Source organism: Pan troglodytes, chromosome 15, assembly GCF_028858775.2.
Source record: "Pan troglodytes isolate AG18354 chromosome 15, NHGRI_mPanTro3-v2.0_pri, whole genome shotgun sequence".
NCBI lineage: Eukaryota > Metazoa > Chordata > Mammalia > Primates > Hominidae > Pan > Pan troglodytes.
Genome location: NC_072413.2, coordinates 103,880,010 through 103,897,277, shown reverse-complemented (window position 1 = coordinate 103,897,277; position 17,268 = coordinate 103,880,010). Strand labels below are relative to the sequence as shown.

Here is a 17,268-nt window from a genome sequence, read left to right as displayed (position 1 = left end):
GGGAGCTAACGGCAATGGGAAGGGAGTTTGGGGTGTCAGCAGCAACAGGGAACGCAATAGCCAAAGCTGTCACAGCAAGAACTGAGCGGAGACCCTGCTCTGAAGTTAATGGGTTAAGAAACGCCCTTCCCCACACCAAACACAAGCATTTCACGCTCACTCGTACATGCACACACACGCACACAAGCATCTATGCACACATGCACATGTGCACAGCTCACGAATAAACATATATGCACACACATGCAGTACACTCACATGCATGCAAACAGGCAAATGCACAGGCATGAGCACACATGCACAAGGCATGCATGTGCAGGTCTGCAGACACACACATCTGCATGCGCATACACGGACGTGCACCTGCACACACACAAGTGCACATAGGCCTCAAAGACACACATGCTCGTGCACGCGCATACACACAGACATGCACACTTACGCATGCACACGCCATGACAGGATGGCACGGGAACAACGTTGCATATGGAGCCTGTTCTGTGTGTATCGAGAGCCTGCACCTCTTACTGTCTGCATGACTGTGGGCAAGAGCCTGAACTCCGTACCTCCATTTCCTCATCAGAATAGGGGTGAAAATACACCTGTCAAGTAGAGTGGGGTGAGAAGTGAGTAAAATCCTATCTGAAAGGGCTCAGCAAGGACCCAGGTATTGGTCGGACCTCCTGTTATCATCTGCTGTGGGCTGAACATTTGTGTCCTCCTGAAATTCATACATTCGTATATTCATACCTTTCCCCCTGAAATCCTAACCTCCAATGTAGTGGTATTAGAAGATGGGGCTTTTGGGGGGTGCTGAGGTCATAAAAGGGGGGCCCTCATGAAGAGGATTAGTGCCCTTATGAGAGAGGCCCCAGAGAGCTCCCTCACCCTTTCTCCCTTGTGAGGAGATGCCGTCTATGAGCTAGGATGCAGGCCTCACCAGACACCCATCTGCTGGAGCCTTGGTCTGGGACATTCAGCCTCCAGAATGGTGGGAAATAAGTTTCTGTTGTTTCTGAGCCACCACGTCTGTAGTACGTGGAAGTCATCAGAATCAAAATTGAGTCACCTGTGGTTTTTTTTTTCTAAATCCCTGACAAATAGAGCCTAGGAAGGCGAAGAAGAGAAGAGGGTTCTCATTCATAAACACTTGACAACAAAAACTATCACAAAGGGCTCTATAAAAACTGCAGCTGGCACAAAGGCCATCACAACCTTACACAGAAGGTACTTCTGTGAGGACATCTTCCCAGCAACGGGCTGTCCAACCCCAGACGGGCATTGCCTAAGTTATTGGTCCTTGTAGCGAGGGTAATTATCTCAAAACGATCATGTAATCCTCCTCATTTTTCCTTTGAAAGCCTTGGTCTCCCTTTGCCTCCCTGAATACGCACATAGCTGATCATGGCAGGTGTATCCCATTGCAATGCTCTACCTCCAAATAGATACCTTTTTCTTTTAGACGGCATTTCTCTGTTATTTAGATTGAGATAAATGGAGTCAGAAGTGGATGTGGAGAAGGATCACTGCTGGAAGGAGTCAGCAATTCTTGGGCCGGTGTGCAGTATTCACTTGAGCCCTTTGAGCTCTCAGCTTTTTCTGAGCTACTCAGTCTTCTCTCAGGCCAACCCTCCCTCTTTTTGGAAGATGCTTTTTTAATATTATGTGGGGTTTGTTTATTAGACTGCCTTAATAAAGGACCTTATGTCCCTCCTGGGATGATAAAAGACTTTTTGTGCTTTCTGGCAAGTCCTGTTTAGCATAAAGACATTCCAGTCTGAGTACTCTGGCTTCTACAGAGTTTGCATTCTGTCTCTGAGGGATGTATTCTCTGGTGAGGTGCCTCATTTAATACTTTGTTGGATATGCATGCCTGGGTTAACACATTTGTGAGCACCCTTATCTTGCCTTCTTTTGCTGTGGTTATGTGTATCTGTAAATGATCTGGCTGTTTTCCTCCGCTTGTTTCTAAAAATCTTTGGAGAGCAAAATAAACATTCTAAATGGTGGGCACAGGCTGGCTCATTAGAAGCTGCTACAGCAGTCACCACCGTCTAAAGCACCAGTCCAAACTGCCGGCGTGGCCTCATAGTATCTGTAGAATGTTCTTTACTGTAAAAAGATTAATAAGAAGGGGAATGGTTTTTAAATATTAAGGCACACTAAGTTTTCTGGAACTCCCACTGGCTACGTCCTTGTGCACATTTTTAAACTAATGGGCAAATTACGTCAAGGAAAATTTAGAGTTCCAATGGTTATTTTTCGAACTCTAACAAAAACCCTGCAACCGTAGTCATCATGCAGTGCCTCCTAACTCCTCTATCTCTCTATTTTGTTTTTCTGCCTACTTTAAATCTGCTGACTTTTTTACAGCATTCCAGCCAAGATTTTTTTGGTTTTTTGTTTGTTTGTTTTTTGTTTTGTTTGTTTTTTTAGATGGAGTCTCGCTCTGTCACCCAGGCTGGAATGCAGTGGCGCTATCTTGGGTCACTGCAACCTCTGCCTCCCGGGTTCAAGTGATTCTCCTGCCTCAGCCTCCTGAGTAGCTGATTACAGGTGCCCGCCACCATGCCCAGCTAATTTTTGTATTTTAGTAGAGACAGGCTTTCACTGTGTTGGCCAAGCTCGTCTTGAACTCCTGACCTCAAGTGATCCACCTGCCTTGGCCTCCCAAAGTGCTAAAACTATAGGCGTGTGCCACCGTGCCTGGCCCAAGATTTTTTAAAGTTTCTTAAAGGTTTTAAATTAGTGGCTTTACAAATTACAACAGCTCTATGGTAACCAATGACCTAGATGTAAGAGTCATTTCTTTTGAAAATGTAGATTAGCTTTGCCTGGCTAACAACTGCTTAGGCTGATGGAATAGCTAACTGAAGGACTGATGGTCTCAAAGAACAGAACTAGGTAAATATTTACAGAAATTGGGCTTTCAGATCGAACAGGCCAAAATCTTGAGCTTAGAGCAGTAATATAAGGTATCTCTGTCTGCCATAAAAATTTTGCTTTGCCACAGGTGCCAGAAAAAGGAAAAACACTGCTAAGTGCTTCCCTGCATGCATTGTCTAGTCCAGAAAATCAGACCAACAACCAAAAAATAGATTTGTTACTAGTATAGACGAGTTGAAGATTTTGTTTTTCGTATACAATTCAGCCAGTCCTAGCTAAAACGCAATCACTGGAAATTTAACCTTAAATTCATTTAAAACTGAAAAAGGTCTTTTGAAATCAAACTAATGCAGAAACTGCTTTACCCAAAATTCTGATCCATGGCCCTCATTAGATGACCTATCAGGACAAATAAAGTTTAGCTTGTGAACAAGTCCCAGTTTTGTCAAAAATATAATTTGGATTGAAGTGTCTTTTAGAAACTGACACATTTGTGTTATTATCTCATGACCAAAATTCTAAAATGAAAGCTACAGTGTCTTTATTTGTGTGCGTATGTGGTTAAGTGTGTTTATGCATATGTATGTGTATTATGTTGTATGTTGTATCTACATGGTAAAATCTGGCATCATCAACAAAAAATCTATTAAGGGATTCTATTTAGATTGGCTTAGATAAATGAGCATTCATAAAAAATATGTACTAATTAACCCAAATGCCTTTTAGTTCATGTGACTTAAGTATATCTTTAATAAACAAATCAGTTTTTAAATTGTTGGTAAAATAAAAATACAAATGTTCTCAGAATTGTCAGCATATATTTTTCCCTGAGTTTACTGCTCAGGCAGCTTTATATTTGTCTCTGATAGATGTTTTAAGATGTCAGGGTTTGACACAAAGATGATAAAACTATAAACCCATCCTAAAACAGAATAATCTTTGTATGATCTTTGATAAATAAGACTAATTTGGCTGGGTGCGGTGGCTCATGCCTGTAATTCCAGCACTCTGGGAGGCCAAGGTGGGCAGATCACTAGAGGTCAGGACTTTGAGACCAGCCTGGCCAACACAGCAAAACCCCATCCCTACTAAAAAATACAAAATTAGCCAGGTGTGGTGGTGTGCATAATCCCAGCTACTTGGGAGCCTGAGGCAGGAAAATCACTTGAACCCAGGAGGCAGAGGTTGCAGTGAGCCAAGAGAGCACCACTGCACTCCAGCCTAGGCAACAGCGAGACTCCATCTCAAAAAAAAAAAAGGCTAATTTAATATTGCTGGCTTAATAAAAACAGCTGTATCTTATGAGTTATCGACAAAATACCCATACACTTAACTAAGTTTCTTACTTAAGTGAACATCTAATAATCACAGGCTATAAAAATGGTTAAAAGGGAAATAGCTTTAAGTAATGGCTAGCTTTGTCTAATATCTCAATTTTCATAAGTAATCTAGGTAAATTATTAAAAATAAATTAATTAAGCCTGGTGTCATGGCACACGCCTATAGTCCTAGCTACTCAGGAGGCTGGGGTGGGAGGATTGCTTGAGCCCGGAAGTTCAGACCACCCTGAGCAATGCAACAAGACCCCCATCACTAAAATAAATAAATAAATAAGATAAATGTCAAGAAAAAATATGTTTAAAAATAAGCTTCTTATGTAATTTAAGATCTTAAAATTATGTTATCTTCAGTTAAATAATAGATACTCATTAAATGTCTGGGTCATTTCCAAATAAGATTTTTAAAACTAACACAATTACTGAACATAAATGTTTGTTCTTGGCTTCTTAAATTTTATAGAAATTTTGTAGAAAGACTAAATTTATTTGGGTCTCTTAATATATGTAAAAATTATGTCATAGAAATATGTTTTCAAAAATTATAAAATTTTTCTCATCTATAAAATAGTGATATGTGACAAATGATTAAAATTTGCTTGCTAGAAATTAAGGTTACTATGAGTTAAAATTCTAATTAATATATATAATTCTGTCTACAAAGTAGACCGCAAAAAATAAGATGTGTTTTTCATTTTTAAAAACTATAAGACAGGCATTTATAATTTATTTTATTGCAAAAAAAATTTTATCTAATTTGGAGTTTGTTTAAAGGTTGTTTCAAAGCACAGGTTTAGGAAAAAAGTAAAAACAAGATGGAAAAGAACCACTCTCATCTGCCGCCACGTAAGACGTACCTGCTCCCCTTCCACCACGACTGTGTTTTCCAAGGCCTCTCCAGCCGTGTGGAACTGAATTTAATCTACAAATAGAGTTGATCAAGTAACTTTAAGGTATATGGACAATAATATGCTTTGCAGCATAAAGACCTGAAAACAAACTAAATGCCCATCAGTGGGAAATTGTTTCAATAAACCACAGAACATTCCGTGGAAAACTCCACAGCCATTCAAAAGAATGAAGGGGGAGAGATCATCATGGTGGACGGGAGTCAGGACTAGATTGCAGCTCCGACTGGGATGGACAGAGCACACGTGGAGGCTGGCACCGTGAATTTTAGCTCCAGAACAACTGCAGGAATAAATCAGGAATCCCAAGAGGACCCACAGACCGTGTGAAGGAAGCAGGCTGCTCCTGCAGGACCCAGAGACACCCCAAATACTGTGAGTGCCCAAACTGTGGAAGTGGGAATGGGAGATCCTCCGTCCTGCACACACACCCTCACTAGAGAAACCGAAGGTCTAGTTTGTGGGAAAAGGTTCCAACCTTACCTGGAGCTGAGTCAATTTAGAAAGCTGAGCGAAATACAGGGGTACAGGGAGCAGCGGGAAAGGCCCTGGGAGCTTCCTGGGTCCCCAAGCAGGCCATTCCTGCATGGCACCATATGAATACTTTGGGAGGGTGGCCAGAGGCACAGGGAAAACGTGACAGGGAGAAGGAAGTCTCCAGCTGAACGCAGGGGAGGGCACGAATCCTGCAGATCCCACTGGTAGAGGAACAACCAAAGCCCTGTTCTTTCATAGCTGGGAAGTAGGTAGCCTGGGGCAAGTTCTCTGCTTGCCCAATGCCTGGAAACAGACTCAGTGCTGTTGGCGAGGGGCAGGGTGTGAGTGAGACCCACCTTCAGATTGCATGGGAGCTGGGTGACGCCTGTGACTGCCGGCTTTCCCCACTTCCCTGACAACCTGCATGACTCAGCAGAGGCAGTCATAATCCTCCTAGGTTCCCAACTCCATTGACCTGGGAACCTCACAGCCATCCCCCACAGCAGCTGCAGCAAGACCTGTCCAAGGAGACTCTGTGAGCTCAGACACACCTAGCCCTGCCCGCATCTGATGGTCCTTCCCTACCCACCCTTGTAGTTGAAGACAGAGGGCATATACTCTTGGGAGTTCTAGGGCCCCACCCACTGCTGGTCCCTCTCCATACTACCACCACTGATGCTCTCTGGAAAACGCCATCTCCCGGCAGGAGGCCAACCAGCACAAAAACAGAGCATTAAACCACCAAAGCTAAGAACCATCATGGAGTCCATTTCACCACCCCGCCACCTCCACTGGGACAGTTGCTGGTATGCACGGCGGAGAAACCCACAGACGGTTCACATCACAGGACTCTGTGCAGAAAACCCCCAGTACAAGCCTGGAGCCTGGTAGACTTGCTGGGTGGCTAGATCCAGAAGAGAAATAACAATCACCACAGTTCGGCTCTCAGGAAGCCACATCCACAGGAAAAGGGGGAGAGTGCTACATCAAGGGAACACCCCGTGGGACAAAGGAATCTGAGCAACAGCCTTCAGCCCCAGACCTTCCCTCAGACAGAGCCTACTCACATGAGAAGGAACCAGAAATCCAGCTCTGGTAATATGACAAAACAAAGCTCTTTAACTCCCCCAAAAAATCGCACTAGCTCACCAGCAATGGATCCAAACCAAGAAGAAATCCCTGATTTACCTGAAAAAGAATTCAGGAGGTTGGTTATTAAGCTAATCATGGAGGCACCAGAGAAAGGCAAAGCCCAATGCAAGGAAATCCAAAAAAAGATACAAGAAGTGAAGGGAGAAATGTTCAAGGAAATAGAGAGCATAAAGAAAAAACAATAAAAACTTCAGGAAACACTGGACACACTTACAGAAATGCAAAATGCTCTGGAAAGTCTCAGCAATAGAACTGAATAAGTAGAAGAAAGAAATTCAGAGCTCGAAGACAAGGTCTTTGAATTAACCCAATCCAACAAAGACAAAGAAAAAAGAATAAGAAAATATGAGCAAAGCCTCCAAGAAGTCTAGGATTATGTTAAATGAACAAACCTAAGATAATTGGTGTCCCTGAGGAAGAAGAGAAATCTAAAAGTTTGGAAAACATGTTTGGGGGAATAATTGAGGAAAGCTTCCCCAGCCTTGCCAGAGACCTAGACATCTAAATACAAGAGGCACAAAGAACACCTGGGAAATTCATCACAAAAAGATCTTTAAAACTAAAACTAAAACAAGCAATCTACAAAACCTAGGCACATTGTCATCTGGTTATCTGAAGTTAAGATGAAGGAAAGAATCTTAACAGCTGTGAGACAAAAGCACCACATGCTTAGTTTCACTGGATACAAAATTCTCGGCTGATAATTGTTCTGTTGGAGGAGGATGAACATAGGGCCCCAATCTCTTCTAGCTTGTAGCGCTTCTGCTGAGAAATCTGCTGTTAATCTGATCGGTTTTCGTTTATAGGTTACCTGGTGCTTTCGGTTCGAAAATTTTTTTAATTTCCATCTTGATTTCGTTTTTGACCCAATAATCATTCAAGAGCAGTTTATTTAATTTCCATGTATTTGCATGGTTTTGAAGGTTCCTTTTGGAGTTGATTTCCAGTTTTATTCCACTGTGGTCTGAGAGAGTGCTTGATATAATTTCAATTTTCTTAAATTTATTGAGGCTTGCTTTGTGGCCTATCATATGGTCTGTCTTGGAGAATGTTCCATACGCCATTGAATAGAATGTGACCATATGATAGGAGATAAACTCCAAAAGAAGCCGAACGACGACAGTGACACAACCTGTCAAAACCTCTGGGATACAGCAAAGGCGGTGCCAAGAGGAAAGTTCACACCCCTAAGCGCCTACGTCAAAAAGACTGAAAAAGCACAGACTGACATTCTAAGGTCACCCCTCAGGGAACCAGAGAAACAAGAACAAACCAAATCCAAACCCAACAGAAGAAAGGAATTAATCAAGATCAGAGCAAAACTAAAGGAAATTGAGACAAAAAAATACAAAAGATAAATGAAACAAAAAGCTGGTTCTCTGAAAAGATAAATAAAATTGATAGACCATTAGCAAGATTAACCAAGAAAAGAAGAAAGTCCCAATAACCTCAATAGGAAACGAAATGGGAAATATTACAACTGACAACACAGAAATACCAAAGATCATTCAAGGCTACTATGAACGCCTTTACACACATTAACTAGAAAACCTAGAAGAGATGGATAAATTCTCAGGAAAATACAACCCTCCCAGCTTAAATCAGGAAGAATTATATACCCTGAAGAGACCAATAACAAGCAGCGAGATTGAAATGGTAATTTTAAAATTACCAACAACAAAAAAAAGTCCAGGACCAGATTCACAGTAGAATTCTACCAGACATTCAAAGAACAATTGGTCCTATTGGTACTATTCCACAAGACAGAGAAAGTGGGAAGCCTCCCTAATTCATTCTATGAAGCCAGCGTCACCCTAATACCAAAACCAGGAAAGGACATAACCAAAAAAGAAAACTACAGACCGATATCCCTGATGAAGATAGATGCTAAAAATCCTTAACAAAATGTTAGCTAACCAAGTCCAACAACATATCAAAAAGATAATCCACCCCGATCAAGTGGGTTTCATACCAGAGATGCAGGGATGGTTTAACATACGCAAGTCAGTTAATGTGATACACCACATAAACAGAATTAAAAACAAAAATCACATGATCATCTCAATAGATGCAGAAACAGCATTTGACAAAATCCAGCATCGCTTTATGATTAAAACTCTCAGCAAATCAGCATACCAAGGGACATACCTCAGTGTAAAAAAAGCCATCCATGACAACATAATTCTGAATGGGGAAAAGTTGAAAGCATTCCCTCTGAGAACTGAAACAAGACAAAGATGCCCACTGTCACCACTCCTCTTCAACACAGTATTGGAAGTCCTAGCCAGAGCAATCAGACAAGGGAAAGAAATAAAGGGCATTCATATCAATAAACAGAAAGTCAAACTGTCACTACTGATGATATGATTGTTTACCTGGAAAACCCTAAAGACTCCTCCAGAAAGATCCTAGGACTAAAAAAAAAATTCAGCAAAGTTTCCAGATAGAAGATTAATGTACACAAATCAATAGCTACTCTATACACCAACAGTAATTAAGCAGAGAATCAAATCAAGAACTCAACCCCTTTTACAATAGCTGCAAAAATAAAATAAAATACTTAGAAATATATCTTACCAAGGAAGGGAAAGACCTCTACAAGGAAAACTACAAAATGCTGCTGAAAGAAATCATAGATGACACAAACAAATGGAAACACATACCACGCTCATGGATGGGTAGAATCAATATTGTGAAAATTACCACACTGCCAAAAGCAATCTACAAATTCAATGCAATCCCCATCAAAATACCACCATCATTCTTCACAGAATTAGAAAAAACAATTCTAAAATTCATATGGAGGCCAGGCACGGTGGCTCATGCCTGTAATCCTAGCACTTTGGGAGGCCAAGGCAGTAGGATCACTTGAGGTCAGGAGTTCAAGACCAGCCTGGCCAACATGGTGAAACCCCATCTCTACTAAAAATACAAAAACTAGCCGGGTGTGGTGGCATGTGCCTGTAATTCCAGCTACTCAGGAGGCTGAGGCAGGAGAATCACTTGAACCTGGAAGGTTTGCAGTGAGCCCAGATTGTGCCATTGTACCCCAGCCTGGGCAAAAGAATGAGAATCTGTCACAAAAAAAATTCATATGAAACCAAAAAAGAGCCTACATAGCCAAGGCAAGACTAAGCAAAAAGAACAAATCTGGAGGCATCACACGGCCTGATTCCAAACTCTACTATAAGGCCATAGTCACCAAAACAGCATGGTACTGATATAAAAATAGGCACATAGACCAATGGAACAGAATAGAGAACCCAGAAATAAACCCAAGTACTTACAGCCAACTGATCTTTGACAAAGCAAACAAAAACGTAAAGTGGGGAAAGGACACCCTATTCAACAAATGGTGCTGGGATAACTGGCAAGCCACATGTAGGAGAATGAAACTGGATCTTCATCTCTCATCTTATACAAAAATCAACTCAAGATGGATCAAAGACTTAAATCTAAGATCTGAAACTGTAAAAATTCTAGAAACTATAAAAATTTCCAATAACATTGGAAAAACCCTTCCAGGCATTGGCTTAGGCAAGGACTTCATGACCAGAACCCAAAAGCAAATGCAATAAAAACAAAGATCAATAGCTGGGAGTTAATTAAGCTAAAGAGCTTCTGCACGGCGAAAGGAACAGTCAACAGAGTAAACAGACAACCCACAGAGTGACAGAAAATCTTCACAATCTGTACATCTGACAAAGGACTAATATCCAGAATCTACAACAAACTCAAACAAATCAGCAAGAAAAAAACAGACAATCCCATCAAAAAGTGGGGTAAGGACATGAATAGACAATTCTCAAAAGAAGATATGCAAATGGCCAACAAATATATGAAAAAATGCTCAACATCACTAATGATTAGGCAAATGCAAATCAAAACCACAATGCGATACCACCTTACCCCTGCAAGAATGGCCATAATCAAAAAATCAAAAAACATTAGATGTTGGTGTGGATGCAGTGATCAGGGGACACTTCTACACTGCTGGTGGGAATGTAAACTAGTACAGCCGCTATGGAAAACAGTGCAGAGATTCCTTAAAGGACTGAAAGTAGAACTACTATTTGATCCTGCGATCCCACTACTGGGTATCTACCCAGAGGAAAAGACGTCATTCTACGAAAAAGATACTTGCACACTCATGTTTGTAGCAGTACAATTTTCAACTGCAAACTTGTGGAACCAACCCAAATGCCCATCAATCAACAAGTGGATAAAGGAACTGTAGTATGTATATGTGATGGAATACTACTCAGCCACAAAAAGGAATGAATTAATGGCATTCACAGTGACCTGGATGAGGCTGGAGACTATTATTCTAAGTGAAGTAACTCAGGAATGGAAAACCAAACATTGTATGTTCTTACTGACATGTGAGAGCTAAGATATGAGGATGCAAAGGCATAAGAATGATACAATAGACTTTGGGAACTTGGGGGTAAGGGTGAGAGAGGAAAGAGGGATAAAAGACTACAAATATGGTGCAGCATATGCTGCTCGGGTGATGGGTGCACCAAAATCTCACAAATCACCACTAAAGAACTTATTCATGTAACCAAACACCACCTGTATTCCAATAACCTAGGAAAAATAAACATTAAAATAATTAAGAAGACTAAAAGAATTAAAAAATTTAAAAAACAGTAAGTAGAAGAGAGGTATGTGAAGGAAGTTATGGGTATGAAGATGTATTTTTGGTATGGAAGGTTAAAAAGAAAAGAGAATTTTTTTAAAAAAGGAAGAATCTTGTGTGATAAATTTTTGTCATGAAGTAAAATGACTGCTTACTTTAAAAAAGGAGGTATCACACACACCAGGGCCTGTTGTGGGGTGGGGAGACGGGGGAGGGATAGGATTAGGAGATATACCTAATGTAAATGACGAGTTAATGGGTGCAGCACACCAACATGGCACATGTATACATATGTAACAAACCTGCACGTTGTGCACATGTACCCTAAAACTTAGAGTATAATAAATATATATATATATAAAGAAAATTCCACACCTGAAGCCATGTGACAGGCTACAGACAAAACACAGTTAAAACTTTGTTTCATGCACAAAGTTATTTAAAATATTGTACAAAATTACCTTCAGGCTGTCTGTATAAGGTGTACATGAAATATAAATGAATTTTGTGTTTAGACTTGGGTCTATCCAAGATATCTCATCATATATATGCAAATATCCCAAAATCCAAAAAATACAAAATCTGAAACACTTCTGGTCCCAAGCATTTCAGACAGGGGATCGTTAGCCTGTAATGAGAGGGAGTATGGGTCAATTATGACATTGAAGATTCAAAAAAAATTTTTTTTTAATTTTCAGTCAAGCTCTACCAACTACACTAACTAGAAAACACTCAGGCAGATTGCTTTTTGCTAGGTTAATATGGCATGATTACAACTGTGCATATGAATAACATGTATCAGATTCCTTTTGTTTGGGAATTATTTCATTACAACACTAAACACTGCTTATGTATGCTGGGTCTCTTTTTCAAAGACTACAAATAATGCTTGGTTCTTTGCTTTCAAAATATACCAAACATGAGGTACGAGAATGTACCCATCCATATTTGACCAGGGGTAGAATTAAAAGGTTTGGGTTGAAGAAGATGACATAACATCCCAAGAGGGTTGCATCCCTAGGGGTCATGGGAACAAATGTGGCCAAGTCCCTTTTTAACTGGAAAGGATTTCAGATCCCCGAACAAGATAATTCATCAGTCTTAAGCATAGTAAGTCATCTGCAAATAAGAGAATGATAAACACTAGAAAAATAATCAAATCATTGTCTAAATTCATTATAAAACTATATGAGAAAACTATAAAACTATATGAGAGAGATAAACAGAGACAAGAAGACAAGGATAAAATAAAAAAAGAGGTATCAAACAAAGCAGAACGCCTCAACATGTCATAAAACATCTGAGCAAGTCATAATAAGGTTTGCAAATAATGAATTTACGAAAGGAATTTTGCGTGTGATCAAGATGGCTATAATTAGAAGGGAATTATTTATGAGTCTTTCTAAAGACTGAGCTTTGCTATTAAAAATACGTTAATATAAAACTAAAGATTTAGTTTCCTGTGTTACAACAACAAAGTTATCTTGAAGTATTGATCTGTTCTTAAAACTACAAGAAGTTTTTATTTTTAATTCTAAAATCTGTTTCTTTAACGGGCCATTTCTATGGCTTCCTGGGATCCATTTACTTTCCCTAGTTTCAGGTTGGAAACGATGTCGTCTTCATGTAAAATGAGAATTTCATTTCTTGACATAGTCTTTTCCCCCTAAAGCTTCTCAGTTTTAGATTTCAGAACTTCAACTTCCGTTGTATTTCACAGCACATGATTTATATATGGATTTATAGATCATGTATATAAATACAGACTTATCCATCAGTGCCTTCAGCTCTTCCTCCCCATGAGATGGCCTGGGGTGATAGCTCTCTCTTTCAACTTTTTCTTATCAACTCCTATAACATTTTTTCTCCCATTATAACTCTGTTGTTATGGCTCGATGCTGAAATGTTTATCCCGAAAGTCTAGAAAACAAATGTTCTCTCCAGTATAATTCCAGTATAATTGAATTTTCCCTTGTAACCAGGAAATTTCTCATGCTGTTGCTTTTTCTATGTGTTCCCCTGCTCAGGTACTAGTTATCTTGTTTACATTTCTCTACTAATGGTTTACACTTATAGCCTTGGACATACTCTTTCTCTGCCTTATTAAACTCAGTGTCTTTTTCATCAGATTTGACTTCCAGTTTATCTACATGGGCTTCCCATGAGGAGACACAATCACACTGCAGGAGGCATTTCTTTAACTTTTGGGTAAGTAGCCTAAAAAAAACAAGGATTTTGTATTTTATTAGGATAATTTTTTGTGTTGCCTTTATGAGGTTTTTGGTTACTTAGGTAACTTGAGCTTTGAAGAAGTTAGGTCCTTTTAATCCATGTAACTTTCCATATTACTCTTAAAGTCTTTTGATGATCACTGGTTAAATACATGGCTATATTTAATAGTGACCTGAGATTCTGCTTTGATTAGCCATGTTGAACCTTTGACATCTTTGCCAGGCTTCCTCAGGATCAAAATTCTAAAATAAGTCGTTTTTAATCTAGAATTGACTTAGGGATTTTATAGTTAGACCCCTGGAAAGCCTCAAAGAATTTATCTCTCATCCTATAAAGAAAATAAATGATTAGGCTTATTTGGTAAATTATATGGGAAACATTGTCAAATAATAAGTGATATTAGATCTTCTTCCAGTTACATTTGTGGGTATGCTATTGATATGATGTTTCAAAGATTATATAAATTCATATAAGTCTATAATGTTATCAGCCATAATTGTGGTTATGCTACATCTTCTTTAAAGCTATATTTGTATGGAGATGTTACTGATGTGAGTATTCTAAAGATTATGTGGAATTTATAAAACTCTGATGGTTCTGATGTGATGCTATCAGTCACAGTCATGATTCTGTTTGTTACCTTAAAACGCTATAGTAATTTTTAAAAAGTCAATTTCCTTATCAATTGCTGATTATAATGAATTTTTATCAGATGTTTAACCATGGCCATTTTGTTTTTGTGACCCAGAGTTACTGTTTTGATTTTTCTCCAAAAGCATTTGTAATCAGCTATTGTCCAAAATTGCTTTTCATGGAAGAGACTCAAACAGGAACTCTTAAATACGGTTTCCCGATAAAAGATCAATGGACTCAATAAAAAATTTTCAGAACTCTAATAAAGAAACTGAGAAATTCAAAAACCTCCAATCAAGCTCAAGCAGAAAAGCTGACTTCATGATATTGAAGAAGTGATGAGGGGAATATTTTTATGAATTTTATTTGAAGCATTGTTCGTTCTTTACTTAAATGTTTTGTTTGCCAGATTTAGGGAAATTTTCTCTCGTAAGTTATCTATAGTTTACAGTAATTTAATAAAGTATACTTTTTGTGAACAAAGATGAAAGCAATTATTTTCCCCCCCCACCTGACTCCTCCAAAATTTGGCAAGTATTCATGAGTGTTCTTATGACGATGTGGCTATTTGTGTAAGTCCAAATAAAAACTAGTTGTCTCCTTACTGCAGGATATAATTGGAAACATCAGGTATATTACTAAGGCTTTGGCTGAAATACCATATTTGAAAAATATACATAGAATGCCTAGTTTCGGCCGGGCAGGGTGGCTCACCCCTGTAATCGCAGCACTTTGGAAGGCCAAGCCAGGCAGATCACCCGAGGTCAGGAGTTCGAGACCAGCCTGGCCAACATGGCAAAACCCCATCTCAATCCCGTCTCTACTAAAAATACAAAAATTAGCCAGGTGTGGTGGCGGGCACCTATAATCCCAGCTGCTCGGGAAACTCAGGCAGGAGACTCTTTTGAACATGGAAGGCAGAGGTTGCAGTGTGCCAAGATCACGCCACTGCACTCCAGCCTCGGCAACAAAGTGAGACTCCGTCTCAAAAAAAGAAAAAAGAATGCCTGGTTTCCAGGGTTCCTTATAATGAGTAAAAATCATCACTTCCTGGCAAGCCCAGAAACCTTAAAACTGTAAGTAAAAGCTAAAGCCTGTCTTGGTTTGGCTTACCAGCATAAAGAGGTATTGAAGTACGAGATTCCTATGTGATCAATGTACAGAGGAAAACTTATGCTTCTGAAGAAAAGCTGTAACACACCTGCTTTTAGATTGTAGCTCTGTGCGTTATTTTCAAGTTCTTGTTTTCTACCTATAGACTAGATCCTGAATTCTTCTAGATTCTTCCAATCCAACTTTCTTCCATGGAGAAAAATGAGAACTGCTCTGTTCCTGAAGCCCTATAAGCTGAAGCTAGATAAATGCTAAGAAACAAGTCTCATGCTTGATGTCCGAGCCCAACAGAAAGTTCACCAGACTGCCCAATGCCACGACTAGAGACATTCAAACTGCAAAGCAGGATAAGAATTTCACATTTTCACTCTGTAGACAGCTTCTCCCAAGTCATGGGAACAAGACTCCATATCATAATGGAACTCTTACCTGTCCTAGGGCCTACAGTTTTTACTTGGCTTCCTATTTTATTTATTCAATTAATTGCCTTTAATCCTGGATTCATTATTTATTCAATTAATTGCCTTTAATCCTAGACATTGCATAATCCTATTATGCAAACTAGGATTGTCATGTTATTACTAATTTTACTTTTTATTTTCCCTTTTTAAACTTTGTATCTGTTACTTGCTGAATTTTTTCAGAAGTACAACTTCTAACAGAATAATGCTAGCCCAGCACTTTGAGATGATAGCAAAAGACCACAGCACAGACAAAATTGAACTTAATCATTTACTCCAGGTAGACTTAGCCTGAAAGCCACTCTCTTCAAACCTCCTTTGTTACTCAAATGTGGCTAAAAGGATTTTGACACTGACTCCTAGACATCAATCACTCCTTCAAACATGTGACCAGACCAGAAACCTGGGACAGGCCCATCCAAGTACTGAGGGACATCAGAACCTACCACAGCATGGTCCATCAGTGAGGCTTCCAGAGAAAGACCTTGACCAAAGGGAGAAAATACGATGAAAGTCGTCAGAATCAAAATGGAGTCCCTTGTGTTAAAAAAACAAACAAACAAACGAAACTCTGACGTATAAAGCCAGGGAGGGCTAAGAAGCATTCTCATGCATAAACACCTACTAGCAAAAACTATCACAAAAGACTATAAAAAACACAGCCTCGCACAAAGGCCATCGCAACCTTACATAAAAAATACTTCTGCGAGGACATCTGCCCAGCAACTGCCTGTGCGCCTCATACTGGCATCACCCTTGTTATTGATCCTTGTAGCCAAAGATTATCTCAAAACGATCATGTAATCGTCCTCATTTTTCCTTTAAAAACCTTTGTCGTCTTTTACTTCCCTGAATATGCACATAGTTTATGATGGTACGTGTGCTCCCACTGCAGTGCTTGGGGACCAAGCTCCCTCCACACCTCACTGTTCCCAAATAAATATTTTCTGTTAGAGCCTCTCTCTGTTCATTATTTAGCTTGACAGGTATTTGGTACAGCAGCCAAAACAGGCCAAGACATTGCCTGGAATCTTCCAGCAGTAGACTGGGGGCCTGGATTTGACCCTGGTCAGTTGGACACGGGCTTCTCTCACTCCACCAGATGAGGAACAAATAGTGAGGTGTGGCGGGAGCTTGGTCCCCAAACAGCTACTCCGGCCATTTGCCCTCCCCACCCACGGACCAGAGACAGGACGAGGGTGAGCCCCAGTGTCAGCCATGTGCCCCCAACCCCGGTGCCTCATTTGCTCCTAGGATGCACCCTGTAGGTTATCTTCTTGCAGCTGTCCTGCTCAGTCTCCCCTCAACCCCTGCTCATGCTCTTGGTGAGCTTTCAATATTATGGTTTCCAATAGCATCTGTTCATAGTTTCAACTCATATCTGTCCCTAAGTGTGGACTTTTATTCCATGCGTTGGCACTGGCAGT

At 39.9% G+C, this 17,268-nt stretch overlaps 1 gene segment (V, D, J or C); it reads left to right on the top strand.

The window, feature by feature from the left end:
• The window catches only part of LOC134808389 (immunoglobulin gamma-1 heavy chain-like), a 151,682-nt gene that overhangs the window by 25,531 nt on the left and 108,883 nt on the right, over positions 1-17,268 (top strand).